Raw genomic sequence first — 26,389 nt, 5'->3', positions numbered from 1 at the left:
TTTAATTTGAAATTTATTATGCAATGTTAAAAAATTTAAAACTGGAAAAATTGTGAACATAAAATATTATATCTTGTAAATTAAATATTATGGTTATTTGTATAGAAAGCACATGATAATACAGAGCAAACAATAACTATAAAATTCACAAATATAGTGGAAACATTTTAACAAGTCTTTTTAGTAATTTTTAAAAAGAAATGTTATGTACTTGTAGTTTAAGAATTATACTAGTCAGGATTGAGCAAATATGAATTTGCAATGACCTTATGGTGAAAATGTCAAAGTGCTATTAAAGGGCGTGGAAGAAAAGTCATATAATTATGAGATATATCCACATGTATACAAAGTCTTGCTATTACACTGATGTTATTTGCCCAAAAGTAAACCTAAAAAATTCAGTGTTATTTCAATCACAGAGCTAATTAGACTAGAAATCTAATTCTTAAAGTAATTTGGAAAAATTAGTGACCAATCCAAAGTGAACAAAAATTTAGGGAAATGGGAACTTATAGAGACTGTTGATAGTTTAAGTTGGTATAGTTACTTTGCAGAAGAGATTTGTAAGATCAAGTCAATTTGCAGATGAACATAAGTATCACCTGAGATTATAACATAGCCTTTTTACATGCCTAAGAAGTCTATGATCTAATTACAAAATTGTTTATATGAAAAAACTGCTGATCAATATAAATGTCCATCAGCAGAAGGAGATATATATATATATATATATATATATATATATATATATATATATATTTTATATATCTATATATATAAAATCTATTATGGTATATTCATAAGGTATAAACCAGAGAGCAAAAGAGAAATACCTCATATGGGAATGAATAGGCAAGATCCAGAATGATATATAAAGCATGATAGATTTAATATCATGCAAAACAACAATAAATATTGTTTATAGATATGTAAAAATGTAACACACTATGAAAACATTTACTGCAAAGACACATATCACTTTTATAATGGTGGTTATCTCTAGGAGAAAAAGTACACTGGGACGGAAAGGAATATAAAATGTTTTTTATCAGTCACGTTTGACTTCAAAATAGTTTTGAAAGAATTTGTTAAATATAAGAATTGATTATATATGTTTATTATAATACTCTATTATTTTATGAATATGAGAAACTTTTAATTAAAATTTATCCAAAGATATACTTGAGTTATTATTTTTCTAGTTTTGTACGTTAAACTATTTAAAACACAGTGCTCTTTGGGTTGCATGAAAATCCTTTTGTAAATTAGGCTTTATACAAAAAGTAGCTAAACATTAACAGATGGGGAGGAGTTGAACATTAGGTCTATAATGACTGCAATTAAAGAGAGGGCTTTAAGATATTTTATAGGTAGTGCATTCTCTGTAATGCAAGGAAAAAATAATAGACAGATGTCTCATTAGCTAATGCACCTCGTATATTTTTCTTCTGTAATTTTTGACAGCATCACCCAGCATCCCAAATAAGCATAAGAGTGAGTTTGGTTGTGAAATGAAACAAAATATAGAGGATTTGCCATGGCTATCTTTCAATCTGGACAGATGACATTCATTCACCGGAAAATATATTGGGCTTGGTTAAAATTGCATGGTGATTTAAATAGGGTTGGCATGTCTCCAGGGCCCCTGGAGGGTTGTCTTTAGCTTTTGAATTTCCTAGAGGTGTTCCTTGGACTGGTGTGACTTGGTTTATCTCTATTCATACCATTCTCATTTTTTTACATAATCCCATGTATATCAAGAATTTTCTAATTAGAATATAATAGCAGCTATTTAGTTTCAAATCTCCAGGAAAGTGTCATCTTGTCAGGGATTTTTAATGTGCATCGATAACTAAATAAAATGGATGTTCTGGGCCAAATAACATGAAGGAGGTGAATTTATTGCTGTTAGTGAGAACTTTGACATCAAGAAATAATTTTCTGCTTATAGTCTATATACTTCTCAGGCTCTATAGTGCTGAGTTGATCTTGTTGCCCTTGCCTATTCTGAACTTTCAGAGATATAAATCATCTCTATTTTAGATTCAAAAGTTTTATACTTTTTCTTTTCATCAGGGATATTGGAGTTGAAATTAGTTTCATTAGAATTTCTCCAACAGTGCTTGATGAAAAAGCATTATCAGTCTTTCCATATTATTAGTGTATTCGAAATGAAACATTTTGAGGAATTGAAATGAATGATGGATGTATATACAGTATTGGCTAAAACAGTTGCTGGAAATGGCGTTGCCACATGCCTGAGAAACAGGAAAATCCAATACCTTTGATCATATGTTAAATGCACACATACAGTAAGTAAATAAGAGATAAATAAGTAACTGTGACTTTAAAAGTAGTGATAAAGTTTGGTTATTTTCATTAGCCAATGAGTCCATCAAGCAGGAATACTTTAAATCTGGTATAGTAAATTTCTATGTATATATTTTTGAGAAAGTAAAGTGATATTTGCAACTCAAATGTGTATGGAAAGCAATGGTAATGAAAAAAGCATGAACCTTACAGTTAGGAAAATTATGGTGACTTTTTGGCTTAGGTGTCACTATTCTATTTCTGTTGAGTTTTGTCCACTGTTAATTGTACAATGATATTTTAGTGATTGTCGTGAGGATTTCATTGTCTGGTCTGCATTCAATTATCTCTAATTTTGCCAGGCACATAGTAGGGGACTCAAAACTATTTTTGAAACAATGGTATTCATATACACAAACATTCATGAATGCATGAATAAGTAAAAAGGGTATGGTCTTGCACAAAAGTGGTTAATAAGTATTTGTTACACTTCTTCTATTCCCTCTGCCTTCAGGATAGTTACGATCATTAAACAAGTGAACATATATATATTTAAATCTTAAAGAGCTACTGAAAAAAAGTGTCAGCTTTCTTTCAATATCGTTGCACACACGCCCGCATAAACATGTCTTTATCTAGCAGTCTATAAATGCATACTTGCTTCTAAATTATTGTACAACAAAATACTTAACCACTTAGCATGGCAAAGACAAATGTGTAGTAGGTTAACAGCAAGTTGGATATCTGGCTATTATTTAATATATCTAAAATTAAACTATTCATTATACTTTCCATCCTCTCTGAGTCCCAGAGTATGTCCAATATATGAGATATAATTCAGCATTCAATTCTAGACGCTTATAAAATTCTTTTGTCTAGGTACATCTGTCACCTCCAACTTTCTGATACCTTACAGTTCTCTGATAGTAGAGCTATAACTTCTCTTATGCTATAGCACAAAGCTAAATATGTCTATCAAATTATATTAGTTAGAATGATGTGAAATTAATATTCCCTGGTATGTCCTTTCTTGTTACCAAGTGAACAATACTTTTACCTGTTATCATTACTATCATCATGCAAATATTCAGGGAAATCAAAATAACCTAGCTATTTATGAAAGACATACCTGAAACAAAAATAGTGACAAAAACTTGAAAAAAAAGATATAATTCACTATGCAAAAAATAACAAAATACAGTGGAAAAGCTATGAATATGACATAAAAGAAAAGTTTAAAAGAATTTAGTGAAATGAACAAAAAATTTTTTATTGATAAAAGATGAATTCTGCTGGGTACGGTGGTACATGCCTATAATACCAGCAGGTCCCCAGACTGAGGAAGAAGGATTGTGAGTTCAAGACCAACCTCATCAACAGTGAGGCACTAAGCAACTCAGTGGGACCCTGTCCCTAAATAAATACAAAATAGGGCTGGAGATGTGGCTTAGTGATTAAGTGCCCCTGAGTTCAATCCCTGGTACCCTGACCCCCCCCCCAAAAAAAAGAGATAAACTCCATTGGAGAGGTATATCAGTTAAGAACTTTTAAGAACTTAAGAAATACAAAGAAAATATATATGATCACAGAAATTTACTCAGAAAATAAAAGAACAATATACAGACACATAGGTACATTTAGATATGAATCTTGTATGTATTTGGGTAAGATCAGACTCATTTCTCTGAAACTTCAAATAGTACTGATGGACCAAAAAGTTTCAGAATACTAATGCAATTAGGTTAGAGTCAGTGGTTCAGAAAGACATAATGATATTCAGCTTCCTCCTGGGGTTCACAGGCTTCAATTCTTGCTACTCATGCTTAACCTTCTGTTGTGGCTGGAGACTTGAGATAAAGCCTGTGTGAGTAGACCAAGCTTACCTGGTCACACAGGTTAGAGACCCTGACCATTCAGCTGCTGGCAGACCAGGCCCATTCTGTGCAGTCTGCATGACTGCATAATGATTAGTAATCACTCATTCTCGTCATGTAACTGATAAAAATTACATCAGATGAGTTAGGGTAGAAATTATAACAAAGCCTATAGATAACATAAAGTATAGGATATGCCTTTTATTCTTAAGTGTGGGATTTATGAAGAAGCTTGGGATTCCCAAGCATCACATGCCCAGCAGGCTACCAAAGATTTGCTACCCTAAATTTATATGCTCACAGATATCTGAATAGAAAAGATAAACAAAATAAAATATGTAAGGTACAGCTATGTCCCACATACCATTGAAGATATCTTTTATGGAATAGCTGGATCTATGAGTGTGTTAGACACTGCTAACATTTTTGGAGAAGGCACGGTAAAACTGCATCCATTCATTGCTGAAGGCCAATGGAGATTAACATCTTTAAAAAGATGCTCTACATCTTTTTAAAGTTTAATAATGTATCACAGCTGGAGGCCACAATGTTTTTTTTTCATTGATTTAATATACTTTGTTAAAAATAATTTAAATGAAAATCAATTATTTTGACAGAATATTAAAACATGTTAGGAAGTACAGTAAAGATATTAAATTAGTTAGACCTTTTCATTCTGCAAATCTCTAAAATTAGTGAGATAAACAAATTTTTAAAAATCTTATTTATGAAATGAAGAAACATTTCAGAGTATAGTACTTTCTTTCGGGTACTTAAAAGACAGTAACCAAGAAACTGTTGTAATTATGGTTGCCCATTAATATGGGCCTTGAGACTGTGAACATTCTTTGTGAAGAATATGGGCTTTGAGACTGCCAACATTACTTCTGTGAAAGGGAAGAAAAACCCTGGGAATTATGTTTTTGTATGATTCTGGATTTTTTGATCTCATGCATATGATTTGCATTCTTGCTAGAAAAACAACAAAATAAAACAAAAAAAAAAAGAAAACAATGAGAAGGAAAAAGACCCTCAAGTTCATCTTACCACTGTTGCTGGATTCTCATCCCTAGAACCTCTGTGGTCTTCTAATGCTCAGCAAGTGTCCATAAGTGTGTACTTATGGGTATTTGAATTCAACAGAACAGTCCATTTATAAGAAAACACCCACATGCATGACCCACTGTACATACGCACACTCACAAATACACATGACATCCCAATAACTGCCCAAACACAGGATTTACTTGATACAATCTCTTTAAAAAAATCAATATAGCCAAAATTGAATTTAACAGGTTGTAATAAAATTAATCACACTAGAATAAGTAATACTGGGATTTTAAAAATACTAGCAACAAAAGTAGAATATTTGAAGAGAAAGTAGAAAGAGAATCCTCAGTATTCCAACCTAAAGGATCTAGCCAAAAGAAACAATTTGGAGAATTTATAGTCTTGAAAACATCCATTAGGGAATTCGACACTGCCCATCCCCATTCCACCCTTAAAAGGTGACTAGAGATAAACATAGTGTGTGTGTGTGTGTGTGTGTGTGTGTGTGTGTGTGTGTGTGTGTGTGTGTAAGAAGAGAGAGGGATAATCATCCCTCACTATCTATGGAGGATCATTCCATAACCTCTTCTGGATACCAAAAGTCACAGATGCTTTAGTCTCTTATATAAAATGGCTCAGTATTTGCATATAACCTATAAACATTCTCCTGTATTATTTATCTTACCTAATACAATGTAAATGATAAGTTGTTGTACTTAATCATTAGTAAATATAGTTACATAGTAGTTATATTCCTTTGGGAATAAAGACAGGGAAGTTTATGTGCTCAGTACAGATGTGATTGTTTTCCTTAATATATTGGTTTTGTAGATATATAACTCAGATATGGAGGGCAGACTATATATGAAAACCACAGCAGAATTAAAGAATTAAGACAGAAGCAGAAAATAAGACTTTCTTACAGTTATGCTATGAATTGAACACATTTTATAAACTTTTCATTCCACTGTAAACATTAAAACATTGTATACTGAATGTTTTAAATTAAAAAAAAGGTTTAAAATGCAAGAAAAAATGAATTTCCAGTGATTAAAGTAAAAAAAAATCACCATGTTAAACTATGATTGGAACCTGAAGCTACATAAAATAAGAAATAAACATAGCAGCCTGGTTCTCAACATATGTGTACAATATGGGCAGCCTGTGTATTGCAGCCTGTGTATTGCAAGAGGTAAAATTGGATCCACTGAAGAAAGTTTGCAATTGCCTATTCATGGATAGAACTAAAATAATTTTAGATCTTATCATCTCCCATATCCACTCCCACTCCTACTCAAACTATAAATCAAGTTAAAAGAAAAGCCACAGATTGGAAGATTGTTATGATTATTGTAATTGTAATATTATCATTGTATAGGTTATAAAAAGGTACTTATAATCAATGAAAATAAGGTTAAAAGTGATTAAAAATAATAGTTCAAGAATATAAATAAAACATTCACAGAAGAGGAAATCCGGCTGTGTTTCTATTTACCTTCTCAGGTTCAGGGAAATGGAAATTGCTGAATAATGACATGCCATTTCCAGCTATCATACTTTTAAATTGGCTATATAATCTTTTAGTGTTAACTAGGATGTGAGGAAGTAAACATTCTCATGACCTGCTAAGAGCTGTGTTTAGATGACCTTTGCTGTATATAACTTATTAACAAAGTTTCAAAAGCTACATGAAATAAATATATTTTAGAAAATGACAAATTAATTCAAGATTCAGATTTATTACACACTAATAGATCAAATATGTTAGAAAAAAATTGAAAATAGACATAAGAATGCTGTGAAAATGTAGTAGGCTTACAAAAGTTCAGGATCATTTTTTGATTAAACCATCCAGTATAGAATATTTGTTTAATATGTCATATTAACTATTCATAATACACTTATTTCCCCATAGGACATATAATGTCAGCTATGATACAAAAATTAGAGAAATAATACATAAAACTTATAAAACAATATTATTTATAGAAATCCAAATATCCCAAATACAGTTTTTAATTTAAATTTCAATATATTATAATAAATAATCATAAACAAGAGATTATCCTAGTGATAAAATGGTATTTCTATATTTTATTGTATTATAAACTGTTATATTAAGAGAACAAAACATACTGTAAATATAATCTCAGTAGTTGAAAAGCTACATAATATAGTTCAACACTTAACTTTTTTAGAACCTTATGATATGCTGATAAAATCAGTAAAAATGGCTAAATATATTCACATATATAGATAGATACATACATAAAATAAATATGCATTTATTACCTATCTATATATAATTTCAGCCAAATTTATTGTAAAAGATCAGGGAGTAAAATAATTTTAGCTGTGTTTCATATTCAAGTCTGCTCAATATTGCTGTATAAAAGTACTTATGGATGATACGTAAATAAGTGATGATGGCAGAGTTCCCAGGAAACCTTACTTATTTATAATAACCAGCAACTGGGAATTCAGTTCATGGGTCCTAGTTTGCTAAATTCTGTCATAGAAACTCTGTTGAGACTTAAACTCATGCATGAACAATTAGAAATATTGCCACAAAATTTAGGAACAATATATAGACACACATTTTCTTAATTCATTTTAGTTGCTATATGAAAACACTCTAATTTAGGTCAGTTATAAACAACAGAAATTTTGTTTCTCCCAGTTCTGGGGGCCGGGAAATCTTAGATCAAGGCAAATTTGTTGTTTGAGAGGGTTCTTTACTCCTGACAGCTACCTTCTTACTTTAACTTTACTTGGCAGAAGAGCAGAAGGATTTTTCTTGAATCTCTCTGGTAAGGGGAAACTAATTCTACTCCATGTGGCTCTGTCTTCATGATCTAATGGTTGATTAAACCATTCAGTATAGAATATTTGTTTAATATGTCATATTAACTATTCATAATGCATTTATTTCCCCATAGGACATATAAGGTCAGCTCCTAATATAATCAACAAGAGGTCAAGAATTTCAGCATATGAATTTGGGAGTGGCATAATCCCAAAGAACACAATCCCAATGACCTACTTCCTCCAGCTATGCCTCTTCTCCCACAGTTACCACCCAGTAATCATTCAAACTATTAAGGAAGCAAATGGGTGAATGCAATGATTATGTTACAGCTCTCATAATCTAATCATTTCACCTCTGAACATTTCTTCATTAGCATGTGAGTTTTTACAGCTGTCACCTCATATCCAAACCATAACAGATGCTTATATCTAAGATCAACTTTACCACTCTATGCTCGTTTCATGTATTATCCTGGTTTTGTTCTAAATAGTTGACATCAAAGCATTTTGGCCAACCCCAACACAACCCAGGGTTTGCTATTTTCTCCAATAAAAATGTGTATATGTCTTATATTTTGAATATACTTTTCATGTTTCTGTGATATTCTAGGTGTAAATTCTGTTATACCAATGTTGTTTCAGTCAGCTGTGACCAAAATTTGTGACAGGAACAGTGTAGAGGGGGAAAGATTTATTTTGGCTCTTGGTTTCAAAATTGAGTTCATGGTCAACTGACTGTATAGCCCTGGGCCCAAGGTAAGTCAGAATATCATGGCAGGAGGGTATGAAAGGGAAAAGCTGCTCAGGACATGACAGCCAGGAAGCAGAGAGCTTTGCTTACCAGGGACAAAATATAAACTGTAATTACATGACCCTAGTGATCTACTTCTTCCAGTTACATCTTACCTGCCTACAGTTAATGCCCAGTTAATTCATATCAGTGAACCAATCCATTGATTAATCAAAGATTTCATCATCTCATAATTTTATAATATTCTATGTAATATATACAATATTATATATTATTTATATATTACACCTCAATATTATATATTACATATAATATTGTATATAATATAATAATGTAATTATTGTATTATATAATAATTATAATTTATTATATTATATACATATTTATAATATTCATAATCTCTGAATATTCTTGTATTTTCTCACACATGAAATTTTGGAGGGATACCTCATATTTAAACCATAACAAATGTAGAATTCAAAACATATTAAAGGCATCATTCAGCCTCTATTGCTTCTTGTTTCTAAAGGCAAATGATTAGAGTTTAGCTTCTACTATGAAAGAACACATATGGGATGGAACTCAGAACTGAGTAAAATGGAAAAAGAGGTTGGACGAAGGGTAGTCATTTTTGTTGGCTTATGTTTAGCAAAGACAGCTGAGTTCTAGAGTCAGCCACTAGGAAGACAAATTCCTGATTCTATTACTTTATGATCATGACAAAGGCAGTATTGGTACTACATCCCTACATCAAAACAACAACAACAAAAAACAAACAAACAAACAAAAAACTGCAGCTTTGGCTTCCAGTTTTTATAGTTTCCTTCCTAAGCATGGAAGAAAGTACAAATCTGGAAACAATATTGATGTAAGTAGTTGTCACGACCCCCTTGCCCGCAAGGAAGACGCGACTCAGGAATCTTCTTTCAGCAGTTTATTCAGGCCCTTGATATTCTTCTAATAATTCTTCTACTACTTCTACTAAACCTCGGATGCCCCTCCCAGCCTTAATAAAGCACCGCGAACCCCAATGCAAAGCTGCCACGTGTACCCTTCTCACAGGGTGCTAGAAAATGACACGCCAACTTTCTCTGATAAGGAGCTGGGAACACGCCAACTCTCTTTGATATGGAGTTGTCCTTCACAGACCACAACGGAGCCAGCGCCATCATGTAATGGCGACCACAGTCCGCAGGAACGGCTCACCACAGCTCCCCCTTTTTGTTTCACTAAGACAATACAGGCGAGAGTAGAGGTCCTATCCCACTGTGCAAAAGTGGCTGCATAGTATGGGCCAGCCCCAGGGGGCGCCTTCCCCAGACCTGACACCATATCAGCCGACGCCTTTTTTCGTGGGGCGGGGCGGAGACACGTCAAACCCGCATGCAATAGGACATGCTCCCCTTGAGGTCCCTCTTCTCAATGGATCACTCAAGTGCAGTGCCTTGCCTCGCATCCTGTATCGTGACGATGGTGAGTAAGAGGGAATAGCTGAGGTTGAACTGTGGCCATGCAGAGGTACAACTACAAACAAGTTGGCAGCACCCTGAAAGAAAGGCACGGACTTTAAAGTGATAGATAAAGACCAGTGTGGAAACCCTTCTGCGTGCAATGGCAACAAGACCCGCAGAGTGCAAGGGCTTTCCAGCACTAAGAAAAAGACAAAAGAAGGACATGTCGTACCCAGTGCAATGTTATAATAACTTGGGGTGCAACGACCATGTCAAAGGCACTAGTGTAGAAACCCATCTGCGTGCAATGGTAGCAAGACCGGCAGAGTGCAAGGGCTTTCTGACACTAAGAGAATAACGAGGAAAGACATGTCAATCCCAGTGCAATGTTATAATAACTTGGGGTGCAATGACCATGTCAAAAGTTCAGTGCAAGCCAGACCTGTGGCGAGTTGCCAGTTTCTAAAGCAGCAAGAGCTTGTATGATCATAGCCTTATCTTGAGCACTACGAGCCTTAAGGCGACAGAGAAACCACAAACAGAGGAACATACCAAAACAACACAGTGCACCAAAAATGCCTACTCCCACCCACTCTTTAAAAAAGGAAAAAGCAGAAGATATCCAATTGGTGAATTGACCCAGAGTCACGGGATTGACACGGGTACTATTCAAGACAGCTATCTGGGTCAGTTGAGACTGGATCATGTCTTCCGCTTCCATGGACCAATTTCCGGCCAGATATCCACCAATGATGCGGGAAGCATTCCTGGAATCATTAAATCTGACAGAGGTTATACATAAATGTGCACGTTGGTCAATGCAGCCTAAAAGTACTAGGTCAGCCAATTCTTCTACCTGAGCTTGAAGAAAATCTATTCTTTGGTTGGTAGCTAAGATCCCCGACAAAATATGTTGATTAATCGCATTTTGCGATTCAAGTATAGTGGACGTTTGTTGAACAACTTGATTAATAGTGGCAGCAGTTTGTACTTGACTAGCCATGGCTACTCCGGCCGTAACTGCTGCAGCAGCAGATGCCGCCACGGCTGTCACTATAGCTGCTGTGATTCCAAAATCTCTGCGGACTCTAAGTAGCTCTACAATAGGAAATTTATCTGGATCCGCAGTGACTGGGATTGGGACAAAAGTTGGAATTTTCATAATTACTGCTACAGTCCAAGAACCATTCCAACACTCAGATAAGAAACAGGTAATAATAGAACAATCCAGCATCCCCGATGAGGTGTGATTAGCTAAAAGGAACAGGAACGGGGATTGGATACAGACCATTGCAGGAGGCAATGTGGCATAATGTAACAGAGAGTTGAACGAAACAGATGTAAGCCTATTACCTCGTTCACTCTCCTTAGTAGTGCCAGAAACATTAGCCAGCCAACTTTTGGCTCCTAGTAATTGAGCCAATGCGGAAATATCGGCTGAAGCCCCCTTCTCATTGGAAATGAGCCATTGAAACCAGGACCAACCTGTTCCTGTAGAGGAGTTGGCATTGTTGTTAAAGTTATAAACATATCTCTTCAGAGGGGGGGAAAAGGAGAAACCTTTAGCAACTTGATGTTTCTCCCAAGAATGATCCTGACAAGGCATAAATGTCGGGGGAAAACCAAAATTAGGGGTACAGTAGGGAGAGGCCTTGAAATGAGTGGCATAGCAAGTACTATTAGAAGAAGGAGGCATTGGGATTAATACCTCGGAGATAATAGCTAAAGTAGTTATGTTTAAAACAGAGCTAGTTGCGGGGGTCCCTGAGCCTGATTGCTTCCCTGAAACTACTTGGCTCAATACAGCACTGAGAATACTCCCTGAGACTTGACTGGACCGCAATGGGTCCTCCCAGTTAGTCAAATTTTTGGTCTTAAGGTTAATACAATTAGTGTTCCCAAGGCTGAAACAAAAAACTCCTGTGAGATTAACTTGAGACTGATTAAAAATATTTTCCATGTCCCCTCTAGGAGAGGTACAAGGAGCAGACATCTCACATGAGGTAGAAAAAAGAGTGGGGAGGACACTAGAATTACTATGAACTGGCATTGGCATTGGCCATGCCCGTGCCACTGCCCACCACTGCATTGGTGCCATCTGTACCGTTGGCACCAGCATCAGAGCCAGAGCACTCATCAGAATGAAGCTCCTCATCATGGGGCTGTTGTGGCACCTCCTGCTGCTGGTTAGTAGATCTCGAGACTCTTCTTGTCAGGCGTTCAGGGATCCACAGCGGCTCCGTGCGATCCTGGGGAAAAACACATACAGATCCTCGTGCCCATGTCAGCACGGGGTCAGGGCCGTTCCATTGGCCCGTAAGAACATCCTTCCACTTAACATAGCCAGTCACAGAGGGCTGAGGGGACACATGTCTATCGGCCGCAGAGCGGCCATGAATATCCAAATTCAAAAAATTAATGGTAAAAAGAGCTAAGGACAGGCGTTCTTTAGGAGTGTGGTCAACTCCTATTCCCCCTTTTTGTTTTTCTAAGGTTTCTTTTAAGGTGCGGTGGGCACGTTCAACAATGCCTTGCCCTTGAGGATTGTAAGGCAACCCATGAGCAAGTTGTACTCCCATAGTAGAACAAAAAGATGTAAACTGTCTGCCAGTATAAGCAGGTCCATTATCAGTCTTAAGGGATGCAGGTGCACCCCATGCTGCCCATGCCTCTAAGCAATGAGTAATAACATTACGTGCCTTTTCTCCCGATAAAGCAGAAGCATGAATAATTCCAGAGTATGTGTCAATAGAAACATGTACATATTTGAGGTTACCAAAGTCAGGCACCTGAGTTACGTCCATTTGCCAGACGACCAATGGCTTCAGTCCTCGTGGGTTTACACCATAAGTAGGAGGATGAAGAAATGTGACACAATGGGGACATTGTAATACTATCTGACGAGCATCCGCTCTTGAGATGGAAAAACGTCTGCGCAGTGTCATAGCATTGACATGAAAGTTGTGATGAAACAATTTAGCTTTTTCTAAGGAGGAGGCCAAGCATACCAACTGGCTTCTAGTTGCCGAGTCAGCACAGGCATTACCCTGTGATAACGGGCCAGGAAGAGGTGAGCCCGAATGTGCATTGGATAGAAAGGGGCAGTACGGCTACGGATAAGCTGTTGAAGCTGATTAAAGTAAGCAGACACAGTATGGGTGTCACTAATAGCTCCTACAGCCTCCAGAATTTTGAGCGCCTGCACCACATAGATGGAGTCCGAAATGAGATTGAAAGGAAAAGAACACTGTTTAAAAACTTCAATGACAATTTGTAGTTCTACCCATTGTGGATTTCCAGGAGCAAATTGATGCTGGACAGGGGGAGAGTCATTAATCACATAAGCTCCCATTCCAGACTTAGAGCCATCAGTAAAAATATTAACAGCCCCCGGAATTGGAGTGGGCGAAGTTACTCTAGGGAAAATGATAGGATGCTCTTTAACAAAATGGAGTAATGGATGAGAAGGGTAATGATTATCGATATCCCCTTGAAACGAGCAACATAGAATAGCCCAGTTGTCTAGAGTAGCACACAAAACATTAATTTGAGCTTTAGAATAGGGTATGATAAGAGAAGAAGGTGCTTGTCCAAAAAATTGAATGCTCTGTTGAATCCCTCTAAGTGCTAATGCTGCAACAGCATCAGGATAGTATTCTAAAGATTTTCCTGGGGATACATGTGGGTGGATCCATAGTAAAGGCCCATCTTGCCACAGTACTCCAGTAGGCTGCCGCATAGTGGCAAGCACACATAACTGGAAAGGTTTATCACTCTGGAGCCTGCATAGAGTAGCATGTTGTATAGCTTCTTCTACTTTTATAAGGGCCGCCCTGGCCTCTTTAGTGAGGGTACGAGGGGAAGTAAGATCTGGATCACCCTTAAGAATAGCATACAAAGGCTGGAGCACGATATTAGGAATATGTAAATAACCTCTTATCCAATTAATATCTCCCAACAGTTTTTGAAAATCATTTAAAGTTTGGAGATCTTGAGTTCTTATAGTAACCTTTTGTGGTTTTAATATGTCATATCCAATCGTCGCTCCCAAATACTGAATAGAATCCCCTGTTTGAACCTTCTCAGGTGCAATATGTAATCCATACTGAGCTAACAACTTCACCAAGTCTTTATAGGCCTCATAAACTGACTGTTGTAATTTGGCTGCCAATAATACATCATCCATATAATGAATAATCTTAATGGAAGGATATTGTTGTCTGAGAGGTGCGAGTGCCTTCCCTACATACATCTGGCAAATCGTAGGACTGTTAGACATTCCCTGTGGTAAAACAACCCACTCAAACCTTTGATCTGGTTCCTCGTGATTACACGAGGGAAGGGTGAAGGCAAAACGCTGTGAGTCTTTAGGATGCAAAGGAATAGAAAAGAAACGGTCTTTAATGTCAATAGCAATGATATGCCAGCCCTGAGGAACAGAGGAAAGCAGCGGCAGCCCGAAACACCCCCGCCATACGGAGGCGGATCGGGAGGCCGCCCGTTCCTGAGCCCTTGCTTATCTCTGTTCCCTGTACCTAAACTCCCTAACTGCCAAGACAGCGTCTCCAGCTCCTCCTCTTCATTATCTTCTACCTCTGACCCACTTTCGCATGGGGGCGTGCGCAGCACACTGAGATCTGGATACAGTCTCCTCCCGTTCTCCATGCCCCGCACACTCCCCTCTTCCTGAGACACTTCGCTCTCTGTTGTTTCTGATTTTTCTTCATGCAATTGTTCTAAAACCTCTTGCCCTTTAACAAGCGCTTCTTGGCATCTGCCATCCGTAAGGCAACTACGGACCATCTTCCAGAGGGGTATCACCCCGCCCTCTAGCATGCCCTGCTCACGAGCAAAGTCAAGGTCTTTGCCTAATTTATCCCAGCTGGGTGTAGTGAGGCTGCCTGAAAATGCAAACCACGGTGCAGCTGTATCTACCCTCTGTAAAAATTTCTCTAAGGTACTGCGTTTCACCTCCAGTCCCTTGGAACGTAAAAGGCCATCGAGGGCCAGAAGGAGTGGACTTGAAGTCACAGCTCCCATAACGCAACACAAGAAAACACAGAAATCGAAAGTGAAAGTACACAAAACAAAATGAACATACACAGAAAACAAAAACGAAAATACAGAGTGCAATTGCTATGAGATGTAACGCTCTCTCTTTTACAGAGGAGCAGGTACCTTTTAATGCTCCCTCTTTATGTATAGAGGAGCCTCCGCTTTTTAACAGCGGGTCCCACCTTACCTGGGACTTACCGGCGCGCCTCCCTGACTGCTGAAAGTTCTGGTTCCTGGGTGTTTCTTTGTTTCTTTTCTCCCGGGTCTCGGCACCACTTGTCACGACCCCCTTGCCCGCAAGGAAGACGCGACTCAGGAATCTTCTTTCAGCAGTTTATTCAGGCCCTTGATATTCTTCTAATAATTCTTCTACTACTTCTACTAAACCTCGGATGCCCCTCCCAGCCTTAATAAAGCACCGCGAACCCCAATGCAAAGCTGCCACGTGTACCCTTCTCACAGGGTGCTAGAAAATGACACGCCAACTTTCTCTGATAAGGAGCTGGGAACACGCCAACTCTCTTTGATATGGAGTTGTCCTTCACAGACCACAACGGAGCCAGCGCCATCATGTAATGGCGACCACAGTCCGCAGGAACGGCTCACCACAAGTAGTTTCCTCAATCATATCTTCCAGTCAAAGAGAGAGCAGTGAATCTTGCCTTAAGGATCTTTCTTGGCATGCCTTTTATGTTCTTCAAACTCTTTATATTTCCAAATAAATCTCTTTCTGATGAAATTATCTATAGTGGAGTCTATTATTGGCAACTATGATTCCTAATGGAACAAACTGCTGTGGGGTTGGTAACATAGAGGCCAGAAACAATGAGATAAAAAACATTGCAAAAGAAATGGTTATTATTGTTACTATTATTATTATTATTATGTAAATTATTTATGAATGCTTAAAGTTGTTTATAATTTTGTAACATTCTGGGTTCAGTGATAAATTGTTTGCTTTGTTTTGTTAACACCCATCCACACCTCAACATGAGCCAGCATTCCAAAAGGATACAAGAGGCTGACACCAAAACCACTATTCTAGTTTTTACTGGGTGTTTGTAAAACTGATTTTCTCACATGACATGTTCTCAATTCTTTCTCATGGGACTGTACTTTGCTTAATAAGGAAAAAATTGGTGAGGAGTAAGTATATAAAGTTTATTCTTAGTTTCTGCCTGTATTTCATGCTCTAGTCATTCAAATACCCTCACCTACAGAATTACTATAGGCAATTTATCACTGAGCATAGCCTCAGAGTGCTTAAATCAGAGTCCTCTTGCTTTTCATTTCAACAGATGCTTATCACAAAGGGTTCTTATTTGTTGTGGGGAAAAATCTCTATCCGTCTTTAACAGTCCATTTGGTCTCTCATTTTGCAGTAATAGAAAACCAGCTGTGTAACTAAAACACATGCATGACATAATTCTCATCAAATGATATTAACTTACTCAGGTAAAATATTGAATATACAATAACTTGAAAATAATGTATTATGAGCCACCGGTTTGCTTCAGTTTTATGTTTTATATACCTAGCCTAAATTAACATTTTACAAAGGAATAAGAATTTTAAAAGCACTAGTATAGTGTACATTCCATAAAGAACAAGGACAGTGTGTTAACTCATCTTTCATCAATGTGACAGAAACAACAACAACAAAATAATAAGAACAATGTAGAGGGGTAAGTAAGTAACTTCTGATATCAGAAGTTCAGTCCATAGAGAGCTGACTCCTTTGCTCTAGGTTCAAGATGAGGCAAGAGCATTCTGGTTGAAGGACATGGTGAGAAGTGCTGCTCCATTCATTGCATCAAGGAAGCTTCCTTCCAGGGCATACCCGCAGTGACCAACCTCATCCAATCACCTGCCTACTGTTATCACTTAGTCCATTCAAATTAGGACAGACTGATTTGATTACAGCTCTTGGAATCCAATCATGTATCCTCCAAACAGAGAGATTTTTAGGGTACACCACATATCCAAACCACAACAGAAAAGTTCTTAAACTCATCTCCAAAGTAAATTTAAGGAAAAGAGCAAAAAATTGCCTGAATTGTTCAGAACTATCAGTCTTTTGTATTTTTTTAAAAATCCCATTTCTTGAAGCCATAGGGGAAAGAAAGAATAGAAATGACTGAGCCCTAGAGAAGAGGGGATAAACATCTGATAAACAGAACTTTTTTTTTTCTAGAATATTCTGAGTTTCACCCTCATGGTTTCTGTCAAAGATAATCATAATAAAAAATAACTAAAACAAAAACAAAGAATGAATTTGCTTTGAATCAGTCTGTGTGGCCCAAATTCAAATTCTTCATTATATTAAGCTATACAATTTTTTAAATTTTTTTAGTCTGAGTCTTTCTTTAATTTAGCCTTCTGATAAAATATATTCAAACTTTTTAATTAGTGTAGAATATTTAACTAGTTTAAATTTAAAATTATGTGACTATTAAGTGGGAATTTAAAAAATAAAATAAAGAGGATTCCCTAGTTACCTTCACTCCCTTTCTACACTCTTCTGGAGAATTTCAGTACCCTGTATTGCATTATGCAACTGGTCTCCTTGTTTCACCAAGTTCCTAACTCATAAATTAGTAAAATTTTTCTGTAAAGAATCATTTAGTGGCTATTGTAGGCTTTTGTCTCTGTTGCAAATACTTAACCGTATTGTGCAAGCACAACCACAGATAATCATTAAACCAACAGATCTGACTATGGTACAATAAACTTTTTGTAATATAAAAATAGGCATTAGACTAGATTTGGTGTATAGACTACTGTTTTCTGACCTCTGCCCTTAAATTAATTAACCAATCAATCAAAATAATTTGCTTTAAAAAAGCACACCACCAGTTTGGTAACTGTAACATTTAAAATATTCTTTGGAGATGGATATAGTGGATTTTTTAATGTCAGGTAAATGTTATTTAACAAAGAATATCAAAGAACATTAGATTTGGGGTCCAGGGCAGAAAAGCAAGTAGTGGTTTCAACATTTACAAAACAAAATGTCCAGAAAATCAAAAGCTTTTGCATAGGAAATATGGTCAGGAGAAAACAGAAGGTTATTTGCTCCTTCAGAGCATTATGTTCTAAACTTATAGACATTCATCTTTCTCTTCTGCTTTCTTTCCAAAATCCATTTGATGAACAGATTTGTCTTCTGGTATAATGACTATGGATCATTCGAATGAAGTAACCTGAAAAAGGTGAATATTGAAAAGTGTTCAAATGAATTGAACTTAGCACTTAGCTTGAAGGAGTCTTTCAACAAACAAATGTTTTGGTATCTTTTTTTTCTTTGAAAGGTAATTATCTATTATGGTAGAAATTACATAAAATACACATTGATTTATTGTGCATGTTTTATGTTAATTGAATCTTCAGTTGGATAGCTGCTATAACTTGATATATTTACTTCTTGGTATTGTCTTGGCAATGTATGCAATTTTTGATTGCTTATTGAGGATAATGCATATAAGTTTCAGAAATAACCTTTAAGCACCAAGACAGAACTTTTGATGTCCATTTTGATTGTAGTTATTTTAGGCTTAAAACAGCCAAGATCCCATTCCACATGAAAACATACACTAACCCTCTGAGAGTTGTCAAAAGAAACATTAAATCCCCATATTCATTAATAAAGACAATTTCATTTTGCTGCTCCTTCTTTCCTCTCCATTTCTTTCTTAATAGTTTTATTTACATGTATTCATGCTAGACATACAAAATGACATTAATGCACTTCTAAGAGTTTGGAAGATGATAGAGCAGAGCATATCAAAACTATCCTGGAATCTGTGTCAACATTTATTCTTTATCTCGAAATAAAGAAATGAAGATTATTAATTTGAAATAAACATGTTTTTATAATCATTAATATAACATGCTTAACACACATACCCATGTTTTATATTACACATTTATCCACTTATATTTAATGTATAGATTGACATTAGTAACTTCACTTAGTTTCTATTAAAGATGACCCTGTCTCATATGGAATTGCCAATATATCCTGAGCAAAGAGTCAATATTCCCTGATGTGGAATGCATAAGACTATAATTGCTGTGGAAAAGTCTCAATATGTCTCATTTTATATTATGTGTTGTGAGTGATTTTATTTTAAAATAGCATGCCAATTAAAATATAAACTTTTTTCCAAGCCACTAAAGAAATATCAGAAAAGCAGTAAAGAAATTTCAAAAAGAATAAATATCATCAACTATTGTTTAAAAAAACCCAATCATTTATTATTGTTTTAAAGAAACTACTTAAAATTATGTTTTAAAGAAACAAATTTGTTTTGTGGAATATTTTTATAAACACAATTCCCAGTTGAAAAAGTGGCTTGATTAGAATAAAAAATAAACAAGCATTTCAACCACTGAAAGGGACTCTAAGTAGATTTCATTATTACTACCTTTTTCCTATTCCACTGTTTCCTTCCCTACTTCTGTATTGAGATGAGTTCTTGAAGTTCATCTCCCATCATGCCACTACCTCTGTAAACATTCCTTTCCTGAAACAATTGTGTTCACCACTTTGTGATCATATTATTTTTTCCTCATCTTTCAACATTTTACTAAAAGCAGATACTCTTGCCACATTAGACTACATGAGCATTTCTATATAGGCTTTGTCTAGAAAATCATGGACTTTTCTCTTCCCCTTCTCTATCAAACCTTTGCATTGTCAAATGCTATCTTCTTCATCAGTCATTTTCTATCCTCCCCATTGAGATTTTACCTTATTCTTTTATGTTCTCATTTTTCATAGTTGTCTTATCTTTTATATGGTTTGAAAGAAACGACTTATTTTTTTTTCTTATTTGTCATTGTCCACTTTAGGATTCTTTGATGAGTTGAATTGGTTTCTCCTTCTCCAGGACCACAAACTGTCTCTACTTGATTTCTTTCTGAGCCCCATCACTGAATATTGACAACCCTTTAGTATGAAAAATAATTTTTCAAAAATTTTGCAGCCATTTTTATGTTTAATTAAATCATGTACTTCAGGAGGGCAAAACCTGTGAATTAGTTTTTGTTCAATCCTGGTGACACCTAAACCAGAGCTTACTAATTTTATGACAGTTAGTAGGTATTTGTTAACTAAGAACATAAGCATTATTTCTGATTTAATACTATGGTTTTGCTTAGTAATGGACCTGCACTCAATATATTTTGTATCAGATTATACTTTTCAAAGACAATCGCATAATATTTCTCTTCCATGAACATTGTCTATGTTAGGAAGTAAGTTGTCTGTACTCTCCTCTTGCACTTGAGTAGGCTCTTGGGTTGCTTATAAATAATACAATGCTGTGGAAACAACACAGATAACTTCTGAATCTTAGTTATAAAAGGCTCTGGGGCTTCTTGCTTTGTTTTCCAGAACATTCTTACTTGGAGACCTGAGTAGCCATATAAGAAATCTGACTACTGTGAAACTACCACCGTCTGAGGAAGCAAGGAGAGGATACATGGAGACTCTACAGTTTGAAATCACAGTCTTCTGAGTTCGGGTGTCAGTCATGTGAGTGTTATAGTCTGAACATGTTTGTTCCCTCAAAAATTCATGCTGAAACTTAATGCAATAGTATAGGAAGGCATGTCCTTTGGGAGGTGATTACGTCATAAGAGCAGAGTCTTTATGAATAGGATCAGGGGCTCTTATGAAAGGCCTTGACAGAGTTCACTCCTTTTCAACTTTCTGTCTCATCTACCAGATACAGAAACATGATCCTTCCCTCTAGAGAATGGGGCATCAAGGTGCCACATTGGAAGCAGGAAGCACACAAATAAATTATTATCAGAAAAGCACCACTAGGGATTCATATTAGAGTTGCAGCTAGCATCATTCAAGAGTTATGTGGTATATTTTTATCATCCAACTAAAATGAAGTAAAAAAGACGGGCATTGCAGTCAAGTTCATATCAATGCATCGAAGGGAAAGAATCAGCTAATGTTATACTTGCTTACTGACATCATTAATTAGTGATATTCATTTGATCTAGCTGTATAAAAATAGTAGATAAAATTTATTATTGAAATAAACCATGGAGACTAAAATTGATAGTAGTACCTAAGAGAGAGGAAAGGTGATATTTTGGAGTTTGTTTCATAGTACAAATCTATATATCACAGCGCCTTTTTAATGCATCCCTACATTAATCTTAGATTTAATGTGTGAAGTATATGGAACAAAGAGACCTTAAGGATTGTATCAGAGAAGAAGGAACTTGGCTTTGTTTTTACTATTTTTGAGCACATATTGGTTTGACTAATTCCCAAGAGCTATATTTTAGTAATACATATTGAGGGTCAAGTTTTATTTATTTATATATTCAAATTTGCAGGAAATTCTCCAAGATTCCAAGGAGAATGTCCTCTTTCTCCATTTACTGTAGGATTATTTCATTGTCTAGTACATGTTTCTGTGGAATTAAAGTAATGTGATTTGAGTTGGAATAAATTTGCCTCACTCAAAAAAAAAAAATAAGTACCAAACTTGTAGGTGCTTTTTATTTGATTCATTTACTCAAAAAAACAAAATTTTATTTGTAATTATTGGTTTGATTCTTTTGAGGAGATGCCAATACTCACCATACTTACCTAAGACAAATATTTATAAATAATTACCTAATTTTCCTCATTTAGTCTGGTAATAGGGTCAGAATTCATAATGGAGTGATTCATTGAATATCTATGAAATTCTGAAAATTGGTGTATGACTTGAAATGTTGTCATCCTTGTTTACTGGTATCATTAATTGATATTTAATAGAGATAACTATATACTTAATTGGGAATAATTGAAATCAATATCTAGAACTTGCTACCAACTGATTATTTTAATCTGACATTTCTATGTATGCAACTTCTATAGATTAGATAAATGTCTACATTTACAAACATATATTAAAATTTTAATAAATCAGTGTGTGCAATTAATTTTTGTACCTTAAGTATGTTTGAAATTCTTTTTTTATAAAAAATATATACAGGGACTGGGGTTGTGTCTCAGAGGTAGAGCCCTTGCCTATCATGCCTGAGGCACTGGGTTCGATCCTCAGTACCACGTAAAAATAAAATAAAGGTACTGTGTCCATCCACAACTAAAAAATAAAAGTTAAAAAAATTATTTACAATTTCTTTCCAGAGCAGTTGGAACAGAAACGTATAAAAAACTTTTGTCTTCATGTTTTCTTTAATTTCTGCTCTATAACAATTCAAACCTAACCATAGGTAAGTTACATTATAATCAAAGTGCTTCAACAAAGAGCATAGACACTTATCCAGCAAAGGATATGGGTAGGAATATTGTAGGATACAATTATGTTGTCCTATAAATGGAGGAAAATTCTTAAAAAGATTTTTTTGTTTGAACTTCCATATCTCTGTGATTAAGTTTTTTATTGATTCAATTTAGTTATGCATGACAGTAGAATTCAGTTTGACATAATTATAAAAGCATAGGATACAACTTGTTCTAATTCAGTCCCCAGTACTTTCCCTTCATCTCCCCTCCTCCCTTTCCCTTTTCCTGCCCCTCTATTCTATTAATCTTTTTGCTGTCTACTTATAGTTTTTTTTTAATTAGTGTTTTGTGGGTGTGCGTGATGGTGAGATTCACTGTGGTATATTCATATGGGTACATAGGAAAGTTAGGTCAGATTCATTTCATTGTCTTTCTCTTCCCTTCATTTCCCTTTGCCTACTCCACGGATCTTTCTTCTGTTCTTTTTTTTTTAATATTTATATTTTAGTTGTAGTTGGACACAATACCTTTATTTTTATGTGGTGCTGAGGATCAAACCCAGCGCCTCACACGTGCTAGACAAGTGTTCTACCGCTGAGCCACAACCCCAACCCTTTTCTTCTATTCTTAAGAAGAAGAATGACTTTATGACATTTGCCAGTAAATGAATGGAACTGGAGACTATCCTGCTAAGTGAAATAAGCTAATCACCAAAAGTCAAAGATCAAATGTTTTCTCTGAAATGCAGAAGCTAATCCCAAATAAAGAATGGGGAATGAAACAAAAAAGAGTGAGAGAAAATAGAATAAAGATCTATGATTAAGTTTTGAGGCACTGCTACTTTAGGGAAAAAAGCTTTTAAGCTTAAATCATCCTTAGTGTAATGTTCCTCCTAAAGACAGATGGGCATATTTCTAGCTGAGAAGTTGAAAGGTGAGAAAAGGCGAAGCTAAAACTATCCTCATAATACAGTGTTTCACTTAATGATAAATGGTACTGCTTCAACCTGAGAAGATGAAAGATTTTGGGTTTACTTTGAAGCACAGCAAAAGCCAAGTGCTCACTACTAATGATTTCAGGTGTGTCTAAATAAATGGAGTAGATGGTAGAGTACAAGCCATTATTACACTGAGAAAATTGTCATTACTTGTCTCTCTCTTCTCGAAAACACATTTGATGCTGCCAAGGAAAATCTTGTTGTCCATAGAAGAAAATTCCAAAAAAATTAAATGCTTAATCAAATCATCTTTTAATTCTTTTTCAGAAGAATATTTTAGAAAAAAACAGATCAAAGCTCACCAAAATTAGCAGTTTATTACTTTCCAAAACCTTTTGTAATTGAGTACTTGTAATGTGAAGCATCCATCAAAGAATTTCAATTTATTTTGCTTAAACATATCACATCCATAAAAAGAGAAATTATTGCGTAATTTGTTGATCAGATTTTGTGTACACAAAACATCTTAAAAATAGAAGATGACTTGCTTTTAAGTGAAGAAAGGGGCAAGCATGAAAGGAGATATGAATCAGTATTTGAATATATGCAAGTGTCATGATGTCTACCTCCCAGATTTTCATTTAAACATTTCTCACAAAAAGGATTATTTTTCAATTTTCTATAAAGGAATGGTCCACATTTATATATCTCCACTGGCCTATGACCAGTGTTATTAGAGAGTGAACAGAGCATTCAGTCAGTATTATCCTAGAAATTATAATTCTTAAAAGAATACTATTCCACCATCTACAATGACAACACAACTGAGATGTAGATAAACTAAAACTTAAATACCTAGAAATGAACAGAATAATTAGTTTCCATGAAAACATGTAATAGCTCTCAATTTCTTCTTAGATTAACTGTAAAGTTGTTCTTATTTAGCTATAGATCTTGCTCTAATTAAAAAGAAAATGCTCCAAAGTTTCTCTTTCTATTGGTTTATTGACCTGACTTCCTACCATAATCTGTTCCCACAATTAGACTTGTAAAATCAACCATTTTTTTTTGCCTACTAAGACTTTTCAGTCTAGAAATAAGGGAAAAAAGGACAAGGAAACACATTAGTTTGGTGACCAATGCCTCTCCATTTCCAATATGAAATATTCCAGGAGAAACTGCCTGGGACACTCTGCTGATGCCATGTTCCGCCCTGTGTTAACCATAGCCATCTGAATCAGATCTTGGCTTGCTGTGCCTTTTGAATACAGGGCCATGGACTGCTCATGGAGACTGGTGAGTTCTGCCCAAATGAATCCCTAACATTCCCAGTCCATTCCAAAACCTTTGCACATTCAAAGTATTTCTTGACTCCTTTAGAATAATTTTTTTAGTTTCTTCATCATTGTCATGTGGGTGGATACAGGTTGATTAAAATTAGATTGTGTTGCATGTAGCTTAATAAATCTCTGGCTGATTATTTTATCTTCCTTTTTCTTTCTTTTATTTTTAGATGAGAAACATTGACCAGGGAGGGTTGTAGGTTAATAATGAAAAATTCTAATTTTTATTAGTTCTTAAAAACTATTTATTGTACAAAAGCCATAAATTGCCGGGGATGTAACTCAGTGGTAGAACATCTGCTTAGCATTTTTGAGGCCCTGAGTTCAATCTGCAGGACCAAAATAAATAAATAAATCGTAAGAGAGAAGAATATGCATTGAAGCCGTGACCTTTACTCTTCCTGATATTTATTTTGTCACTATGCAATTTATCTGGCTATAGTGATCAGGTTTCTGTTAAAAGAAATACATTTATCTATATGTAAGTCTAATTGTGTGTACACAAGCATACACAAGTGTGTGTAGATAGATAGATATGAATCTGTATTTATTTTCTCTTTCTCCCTGTAATGTGTAGCCTATAGGTTTAATTCCCTTGGCAGTTGAAAGGGCTGCCTGAAGCTCTTCTTCAATCCCAGCTGTATTTTGGAATTTTTTTGGCTAAGAAAGTTACCTACCCCAAAGTCACAATTTCTAAGATACATCATAACTAATGAATATTCAATGACCGAGCATAAAAATTACTTCCTCACCCCAAATAATAGGAATTCTGAAGGACTATATGAGTTTCTGGTTGCCTATTGTTTCAGTGAGATGGCATTGTAGCCAATCTTTTTTCTCTGAAATATCTTAATTCCTTCCTTCCATCTCCAGGATGCCATTCTAAAAGTACTCCTGACAAATTTCTTTCATGCTAATCTTCATCTAAGAGTCTACTTCCCAAAGCACTCATGCTCTAATACACTATTCTAAAAAGTCAGTTTAAAATACTTAAATAGTATTGTTATTAAAGCCTGGAATCTAGGGCTTTTTTAATTTTTATATTCATGAAAGATTCAGTTAGGATAATAGAAGCGTTACAGCTCCATTTGTGCAAAAATCAACTAGGTAACAGGCATCAAAGCTGAAAAACAAAACAAAAAGGAAAATAAGAAAAACTTGTGTGTCTCCAAGTATAATGTATAATGAAACATCAGTCACTCAATAATTGCGCATTAGCCACCAACAAGAGACTGGGTAGCTGTTTAAAAAGAGAACAGATGTCCATACAGAACCTGAGATTCATTTTGTTTCACCTGCCCTTGTTCAACTTAGCTACTATAGGAATAAAGCTATCCTTGGTGCTGAATTTTTATGCAATGCCTTTGTTCCAAGAAGGTTGAACAGTTTATTCAGTCTCTCTCTCTCTCTCTCTCTCTCTCTCTCTCTCTCTCTCTCTCTCTCTCTCTCTCTCTCTCTCAATAATGTTGATGGTTATAATTATAGTGCTAATATATATAGAATGATAATAGCTATTGGAAAATTACCAAGTCTCATTTATGTA

The 26,389-nt window shown here is 35.5% G+C and overlaps 1 long non-coding RNA gene across 1 annotated transcript; it reads right to left on the bottom strand.

The window, feature by feature from the left end:
* Window positions 1–9,717: 9,717 nt before the first annotated feature.
* LOC144369028 (uncharacterized) lies at window positions 9,718–15,876 on the bottom strand. Its single transcript, XR_013428443.1, has 2 exons — window positions 15,490–15,876; window positions 9,718–12,496 (listed from the first exon to the last, which is right to left on the bottom strand). It is a non-coding gene; the product is annotated as an uncharacterized LOC144369028 (long non-coding RNA).
* Between the last annotated feature and the right edge of the window lie 10,513 nt (window positions 15,877–26,389).

This window comes from Ictidomys tridecemlineatus, chromosome 12 (assembly GCF_052094955.1).
Source record: "Ictidomys tridecemlineatus isolate mIctTri1 chromosome 12, mIctTri1.hap1, whole genome shotgun sequence".
Taxonomy (NCBI): Eukaryota; Metazoa; Chordata; class Mammalia; order Rodentia; family Sciuridae; genus Ictidomys; species Ictidomys tridecemlineatus.
This window is presented reverse-complemented; position numbering and strand designations above follow the sequence as displayed.